At 43.3% G+C, this 9,156-nt stretch overlaps 1 long non-coding RNA gene across 1 annotated transcript; it reads left to right on the top strand.

Annotated features, from left to right (window-relative positions):
- The first annotated feature begins 276 nt into the window (after window positions 1-276).
- Window positions 277-8,059, top strand: LOC132250403 (uncharacterized). The gene is made up of 2 exons (XR_009462113.1): window positions 277-2,920; window positions 7,373-8,059. It is a non-coding gene; the product is annotated as an uncharacterized LOC132250403 (long non-coding RNA).
- The last annotated feature ends 1,097 nt before the right edge of the window (window positions 8,060-9,156 follow it).

Raw genomic sequence — 9,156 nt, 5'->3', positions numbered from 1 at the left:
GGTGAGCACTGGGGCTTTTCTTTAAAGGGCCAGGGTGGGCAGGGCACCTGTGGGGGGACTGGGGGAGCAGGCGGGGATCAGGGGGGCTGGGGGAGCAGGCAGGGGGTGGGATCTAGCAGGGGTCCCTCCATAGTTCCCCTGCCCCTTCCTCTGCCCCTAGTACTTACCAGCTCAGAGTCGGCTGCAGCCCCCTGCTGCAGCCACCGGGGACTGCCCGAATCATCAAAGCTCTCCGAATCTTTTCTAAGGACCTTTTAATTGGTCCCCTGATTCAATTCGGATTCAGAGATTTGGCCACCAAATTGGGCTGAATCTCCTCCGAATCGAATCACCACCCAAAGCTTCACACAGCCCTAATACACAGCAGAATTTCCAGCATCATTGTACTATGCATGCATTGAAAGTAAGTATGGTATTCACCTGTGCGTGTAGCAGAAGTGCCAGCACAATTGTCATTTTCTCTTGTATGTTTATCAAATCAACAGTATCCAAATAGTTGGTTTCTTTATTATAACCCCCACTTTCCAAATGTCATCAATTATTTGCTGTGCTCCTCCACCTTTACTTAAATGCATTTGCCCTCACTAGAATTGGATTGGACCAGAGGCCTTAACTGTCCTGTTTTGCTGCATTTCTTTAACCATAGGTATCCTAGTATTTCGATCTTTCACCATGTTGCCTGCAAGTCCTTTATGCTACTAGAGTCCACCCAGGACTTAATTTCTGAGTTTACAAGCGAAATAAGAAGTTATGGGAGAAAAGAGAAATGCAGTAAAAGGGTTGAAATGCTAATAAAACTGCTACACTTTATCACTGCAATAATTTTATATCACTTTTAAATTCTTCAGATTTTTTGCTGATGCTACTTAAATATTAGGCAGCCAAAATGTTGATTTTTTTAATCTATGAGACAGTTTTTAAACAAGGCTCTCCACTGCTAATATTTCATGTTATTCTCTACTTTGAGATGTATTTCACTGAAATTGCAGCAAAAACATTTTTAAACATTTTTAAAGAAACTAAATCAAATGTTTCATTTCAATTAAATTACATATTTGTTTTATTCTGTATGATCTTTTTAGGTTTGATCTGTGACTTAATCACTCTGTGATAACCACTTAGAAGGAAAAAAAACATCTACAGACTGATGTAGGAATGAGCAACTGGTTGGAAAAAATAACCCTAATGGAATTGAAGAGAAGCCTCCTACCTTTAATGGAATTACTCTGTTTTCCTCTCTTTGGTCGTGGAACTACTCTAAAGGGAAAATGATAGGTGTTGGAACAAATTTTAAAGGACAGAAGCAGTCATTACCATTTCCTTTTTTATTAAATCCACTCCATTCCACAGAAGAATTTCACCACTTAAAGAATTTCCTTACAGAAAATTTCACCCAGGAGCAAAGAGGCTATAGAATGTGTAGAACCAGAGGGAGTACAGAGAAATGGGTTGTGAAACAGACTGTGCTTAGCCTGCTTACCACAAGTGGAGCCTACTGTACATCTCCGTGTGGATCAGTGGGGGAGGCAGAGGATGTGTGTATTGGTGGTAGGGTGGGAGGGCTATCTGAGCACAGCCAGCGAATCTATTATTCTATGGATTTAGAATCAAGGATGTAATAGTAGCAGCTGTGAAGGGGGAAGTGGTTCAGGTCTGTGCTGTCCCACTGGTTGGTGGAGGGTAAGGGGTTATTTATATGCCACACCCCAAACTCTCATTTAGTTCCTCTACAAATGCCTGTGTTCTTGGGTTTTGAATGATGTGCAATTTTCACTGGCTGTATTAAACCCATTTATTTGTGACTACAGCCAAGACATTTAGGGTCCATGGTTTTAAGAGACCTTATGTATATTATTCCAATTTTTGTTGGTAGCAACACAAATGTGCAGCAGTATTACCCTATAACTATCACAGATCCTCCTACTGCTTTTCAAAAATGCAGGGTCTTAGTGAGAGACTTAAGGCCTTGTTGCATGGGACACTTAGCATGTGTTAGTTGAATTGCAGTAAGCATTACCATGCCATATTAAAAGTTATAAGATATCCTGAGCAGTTGCACAGTAATGCTTACTTTGTTTTCAAAGTGTAATGTGTAACACTATGCGGGACCACATCAGAGCTGGTTTAACACTGGTGTGGTGCCTGTGCTGGGACCAACAAGCAAGCTGTGCTGGTATCTCCATAGAGCAGTCCTAATTTTTCTACCATATGATCATGCTTAGCACATGTTTTACTGCATAAATGTATGGATGCTTGCATTTTAAGTGCAATTAACATGCTCCCATGTGTAATGTGCAACAATGCCCTAACAGAGCCCCTGTGATATTGTAGACTTTGGGTGCCCAATAAAATAATAAGAAGTAGGACACTGATTTATACAAGCAAGTAACATACCCCAGATCCAAGGTGTAAGCATTCCGTGATGTGCCTCTTGGAGCCGAGTTGTCTCTCTGCTGGAATTGTAGTGTTCTGTCCTTCAGAAATTTCCTGCCATGCTTTGATGTTAATGAGCGAGAGGTACCAAATGCTTTCGGGAGACAAAAGGATTGGTGAAAGGCTCAGGAGGTTGGCTTATCTTTGCAGGGCTCCACCATCCCCATGCCCTGCCCTAACTACACCAGGCTTGTTGTTGCTTATCTACTGGACTGGTCTGGTCCTAGTTTTATGGACTCCTTTGTTGAGGGGTCCTTCTTTATGTTGGTTGCTTGCCCTGTTCTTCCCTGCATGGGTCCCAAGACAGCTGCCTCTTAATTCTAACCCCACTGTTACTTTCAGGGTCAGGACGGATTTACCCCTCCCAGGGGTGTAATCTCATCCGTGCCTCTTTTCTCTTCTCGGGTCCTGGAGCGGTTATCTCCACACCTCAAGACTGGCTCACTGACAGAGCAGTCTCTTCCGTCTCTTCACTGGTTCTCTCCAGGTAAGTCTGGGGAGCGGGGATTTTCTCTAAGCCCCAGGGTTGGTTCCTTCTCTTGTTGTCTCTTGACGTCCTCTCTATCTTCGTCCTGTTCGTCGTCTCTCTGAACCAACCCTGAACACTCCCTTGGTGTCCCTTTAAATTCCCTTTCTTCCTGGCTGTGTTCCCCATGGCAGTGTCTGATTCTCTGCCTTCTTGACTCAGCTGTTCTTCCTTTTCTTTTTTGGCATGGATGTTTGCTTCTACTTTTGTTGCGCCACTCTCCCTATCCCAGGCTCGAACTCCAGCAGCTGGGCTTGCTGTGGCAGCTTTTGAACTGCCACAGCCCCAGCTGTTTTCCTTAATTAGTCAGGGAGCAGCATGTTTCCTGCTTTGGCTTGGTGCATTTTTTTTAATGTCTCTGGGTAAGTTTCTTCTCCTTGTATTCTTCTTCACATTTCTGTGGCAGGGTGTTTCAGCCACCCTGTCACACAAGGCATTAAAGGACAGTTTGTAAGTCACTGTAACAGCTGCACAGGGAAACAGGACACAAACCATCCTGCTGGGAAGCCCTATTAAGGTATCCAACATGGCTGGTGTGGGACTCCCCACTACAGTCTTAGAGAGGTTTTATGCCTGGTTTTGTCTTCCAATCAGAGAAGCAGGAAGTGGATAGAGTAGTGGGCATTTGTACACATACTTTTTGGTCCCGCAATGCGCTGGAGATCTGCCGCTTTGGAGCAGACTCAATTAATCAAGTCTGTTCCACATGCGAGTTGATATGCACTGAGTTGCATCACAGTTGTATAAGTGACAAAACGTGCATCAGTATGCAGAAAATGGCAGCGGTGCACTTTTGAACTAAAGCACCTTCTGTGTGTTTTGGTTCAAAACCACGCCACCCCCATTCTCTCAGTGCTGACATGCATTTTGTTGCTTATACAACTGGAAGTGTTGCAGCACCGGGCACTTTTCAAAGTGCCTGGAGCTGCGGTGCTTACATGTATAAAAATGCCTATAGTGGCACATAGCAAGCATAGTTTTACTGCAATCAAGGAATACTATTTTCTCTGCCATAGAAAATAATTTTTGTCCCTGTTGACTTGACATGCACCAGATCAACACTCAGTATCTCAATATTGCACTGTTATACAGGAGGGCATGGTACAAAATTATATACACACACACACAAACTACACAGACACCCTGTGGGTTCATACACATATGCATATACACAAACAGACAAACATGCACTTCTGTGGCTGTGTGTTAACAGTAGGGGGCATTTGGGGTCACTCGATGTCCTGGGGTATCTCAGGGTCATTTGGTGCCCTGGGGTTATTCTGGGTCACCTGGTGGTGGGGTGGAAGTGAGGGAAAAACCCAGGGCTGGAGACAGCGAAGTGGGTGGTGGAGCCTGGGGAGGAAACCCGGGTGGCAGCGATATATGGAGATATGGTGGAGCAAGAGGTAAAGGGGCGGTGGGGCAGAAGTGAGGGGTCGTGAAAGTCAGGGTTTGGAGGAGAGCAGAGCTGGGGCTTGGAGGAGAGCAGAGCCAGGGTTTTGGAGGTGGCAGAGAAGGAGCAGAGATGGCACAGAGAGAGACAGAATGAAAGTCAGGGGGCAGAGAGCAGAGTTTGGAGCATGGCCAGGTCAGTAAGACAAGAACCCAACTCAGGGTTCCAAACTAACAGTTTTATTAAACAGGCAACACACTACACAGCCCCACGAAGTTATTGGTTCCCACACACAGGCACAAACACTCGCACACACACACATACACACACACACACAATGGTAGCAGGACAGGAAAGGCTTAATGGAGGGATTTGAGGTCCAGGTATGTAGAGACAGAGTTCAGGTCCTTTGTTTGGGGGAAGAAGGTGGGTGATAACTACCTATCCCAGGATGAGGGTGGATCCTCAATGGCTAGTCGGGATCTTCTCTAGCAAGGTGTTGTCCAGAGGCAGGTTGGCAGGACCTCTGGGTGGATAGGTGATGTGGTGTAGTGCTGACCCAGATGGAGAGGGCATCCCAAGGAAATCACACTCTACCACCCCTTTTATAGGTCACATAGATACCTGTGTCTCCTATGGGAAGGACATGCCCAGGCAAGGCCAGTCCTGCTCAGATGCATACATGCAATGAGATGTCCTCATTGTCTGGTGGAATACATTGGTGGGGTTGCTGGTTTCTGTAGTGTCTTTGTCTTCCAAATGTTGGGTTCCTGTAGGTTCTTTATCTTTCAAATGCTGGGTTTTGTCTCTGTTCCTGGGTGAGGTCTGTGGTTCCTGGGTGAGTCAATGCAAGGCAATGGTTGGGTCGTTGAGTTGATGGTCCAGTCATTACTAGTCATCCAGTAGAGGCCTCCTACCATTATGCCTCAAGCACCCTCATTCATTCCCATTCATTCAGGAACCAATTTACATAGGAGGGGTAGGTATGAATCACAGTTGCAACATACTACACAATATGGTAGGCCCTATTGTATAGGGCAGGGGACACAAGATGGAGGCTTGACATTACATAATGGAAACTTGACATTACTTTGGTTAACTTTACAGACACAGGCCTAAACCATACAATATTAATATGAAACAATAAAAATCAATGCAAAAATTATAGGAACACAATATAAAACAGTAAAAATCAATACACACAGAACACTATTTGCAATATAAAAAGGGGCTTATTACATTAATAGCATACGAGAACTTAGCTTACCTATGACTACTTACAATGACTTACAGGGGATAGAGAGGGAAAAGAGAAAGTCAGAAATGGTTGGGGAAGGGGAGGGAATGTATTTTTAAGTTTAAAAAAAAGAAAAACCTGGGGGTTTTGCTACATCTCTAGAGATAGTTGAGAGCAAGGAAATAAATTGTGACTCAGTAAAAACTGCAAGGGTACTTTTAACTTTAGGAAAGTTTTTTTTAAGCCCAGGCATGTGTTTTTCTTTTAAACAAAGTGTTTTTCCTAGGTAACTGAAATTAAGTATAATGTACGTAAAAAGATGAATGTTTGAAAAGAAGACTGCTACATAATTCAAACATGAGACAGCTTTGCTCTTTAAGTGTCCTTAAATTACATTTATATTAATTGTAAGAGATTAAAGCAATTGTTTGCTTTTGTCCAGTTTATGAGCATTTTATTAAATAAAATAATATGTAGATTACCACAAAACTCAAGATCTAAAGGAACCCAAGAAGTTACATATTCATTAATCCTCGAGTGAAGTATAAGCCAACTGCAGCTGCTTCAGAGGAGGTACTTAAGCACTGTCCTCTCTGGTACTTAGAGCTTTCCATTCCCTTTTGTGCAGCTTCCTGGGGTACTTCGTACTACTAAATAGCTGTGTCAAGCCCCTGGCAGACATTCAGTTAAAGGCATGATGGGGTAATGGGATCAGATGCAGAATTCAAACAATTACACCTCCTGCCATGCAACACATGCATGGCAGATGGTGCAATTGTGGGATCAGAGCTCAAATCCCAATTGAGCCATATTGGTGGTGCAGGAGGACACTGGGGTCCCTCTGCACTTGCAAGTAGCAAGCCAGTAAGCTGATCCCTGCTTCCAGCCTCAGGAGTGCATTGGAATCAAGGGCTCTGACATGCCCCTGAGACTGAGAGCACTGCTCAGATACCTGCTGCTCCCATCCTTGGGAGTGCATGGGAGTCAGGGCCTCCCATATGTTGGCACTAGATTCACAACCCAGACCCAAAAACTTGCTCTGCGTCAACACAATCTTCAGACTGAACACAACTTCTTCGGTTGATAATAGGCAAATTTTATTGATACACAGTGATAGGAAATAAGAGCAATGCAGGCAAAACAAGCAAGATGATTACAACATACATTCCCCAAATTCCACAGTACTCAGAATGTACACAAGACGTACAGTCCGTCCGTCCAGTACATAAGTGCTACCTTGAGGTTCTTTGCTTGAATGTCCTATGTCAGCAATCTTGGAGTTTGGGGGCTGATGCCAACCGGCCACTTGCTGTTTTGAAAACTCCTCCTTTTGTATTCTTTCTTCTCCAATGACTCTTCATCCTTGGGCATTGCTTCCTGTGGTTGTCATACTGTCCACATTCTGTTTTGTTAGCCAAAAGCCTATTTTCATAAACCTATCATATGCACACATCCTAATTTGGGCTTTACTGGTGTCCTCCTAATTTGTCTGTTCCCCCAAAACCAGTAAGCCCAAGAGCTTTTGCAAGTGGGCACTGTAGTCTTGAATCCAGGCCAGTCTCTATTATGAAAATAAAGTTTGGAAGTTTTCAATTTCCCAGGATGTGTATATCCACTGGCTGCAGACACCCTGTCTTCCCTGAAGGCTGTGAAATTGTGTGACAAAACAGGCTTTTAGAAATCAATTAACCCTTGCTGTTGCCCTGGACCATTGTTCTAATACAATATCTATTTTACCTATGAGCCAATTTCTAAAAGCAAACCTCTATATATCATTTTCTAGTCGCCATCATGCATCCCTGAGGCTGCGAGCCCCAATCAGTGGAAGCTCAGATACATTCAAGTGAAGGCACAATGGGAACCAGCCACAAAGTTAGTACACAGAATATGTGTGATAACTGTATGTTTTTTTCCCTTGTTTTATCCCACTCTTAATTGCATTATCAGGTGGCTGGATTACTATTTAAGACATGATTAACTGGCTAACTAAAATGAATAAATATAGTCTGGGCAAAAGACAAACAATCAGAGCAAAAACTACTCCCACCTAAGAATGAAAAGAGTATCTTAAAATAGAGAATTCCAGTTAAAAGTAACCATATTTGGCAAACAGAAGCAAGATTATTAATATGCATTAGGAGGAAGACTTAAGCTAATTTTATGAATTAAGAAATGCAAGCTATATGGTAGATAAAGAGACATGAGGGATCATACCCTTCAGAATACTCTGAAGAAAGCCTGAAGAGATCCTGTCACCAATCCAAGATCCTGTCTTGACATCAGAGGCAGGAACCAGGAGCCCTGGATAAGACTTCACGGCTTGAGCAACCAGTGAAGTTGTGTTCAAAACATTACAGGATGGAGAGCATCTGCTTTGACTAGCTACAAACCTAGACTTTTAACTGCTAATGCTGCTCAATTCTAATTAGAGTTGTATCTGTTAGGATTCAATAAACATACTTTTAGGTCAGGACAACCTTGTCTTAGTCTTCTTGCCTGGTTTAAGACCTGTTATAGCATCATAGGGCTGCAACAAATTGGTGGAGAATGCGGGCACCAGGTAATGGGTTTGGACTATGGATGTAGGTTCCCCCATGTTGTCTAGACTGTGGATGTAGGTCCAGCAACTTGGTGTGGTAATTTTGACCTGTAGAGGGATTCAGGTCTGATTGTGTCAATTTAGGAGCTCTAAGACATGCATTTTTCAAGGCACAACTATGGAAGTAGATTGTTGGATGATTGTGGTTGGAGGTCCCCTGTTTAGCCTTTAGACACAAGATTTTCCCCAAGGCATGACTGGATGTAGGTTGTCTGTTTATCCTTTTAGATAAGACTGAGGTAGGTCATTTATTAGTTCCCAAGGTCTGCCCATGCATGCAAGTCATTTTGGTCCTTGGGAAAGGGAAACCTGAGACAGTTGCAAATTATAATTGTTAGTCCTTCTTGGTGTCTAGGGTCACAACCTGTTGCCAAGAATGACCACCTCAGACCACCTCCTTCCAGTAGCATGGAGTAGACAATGGTAAAGCAACTGACCCTGTTAGAACAATGGGTCTGGGAGAAGAGTACCTGTCCCTGGAGTCTGAATGCCTTTCAGGGACATGATGCCTTAAAGCAGGCTTGTAAAGCATTCAATGTTTTGGTTATGCCACCAAACTAAAAGTAACTAAAGAGAAAAAGAAAGCAGAAGCCACATGGGATCTCTGGAAGGTTGCAAAGCACTATGCATGCTTAGTTCAGAACCAGAAACAACATATAGATGATTTAGTATGGGAAAGGGAACGGCTTAAGAAAAAGGTTGATAAATATAGAGCTCAGTTCTGTGGTGTGACTGCAAAAGTACTACCGGCTGCTACAGCCTTACAAGGCACAACGGCAGTAAATCTGCTGAGAAAAGGCAACCACCAAATTGTGGATGATTTGGTTAATTTGTGTTGAGAATGTATGAATCCAAAAGATTTTGCAGCATGTTCCTGTAATGTAAAGGGTAGATCAGTGACACTCAGCGTTAAAATTGTTTTTTCCCCAGAAAAGTGCTGTTTCATAAAAAAAGACAGCAGCCATTGA

The sequence above is a fragment of the Alligator mississippiensis genome, chromosome 4, assembly GCF_030867095.1.
Source record: "Alligator mississippiensis isolate rAllMis1 chromosome 4, rAllMis1, whole genome shotgun sequence".
Lineage (NCBI taxonomy): Eukaryota > Metazoa > Chordata > Crocodylia > Alligatoridae > Alligator > Alligator mississippiensis.
The sequence above is the reverse complement of the archived record's forward strand: the minus strand, read 5'-3'. Positions and strand labels throughout refer to the sequence as shown.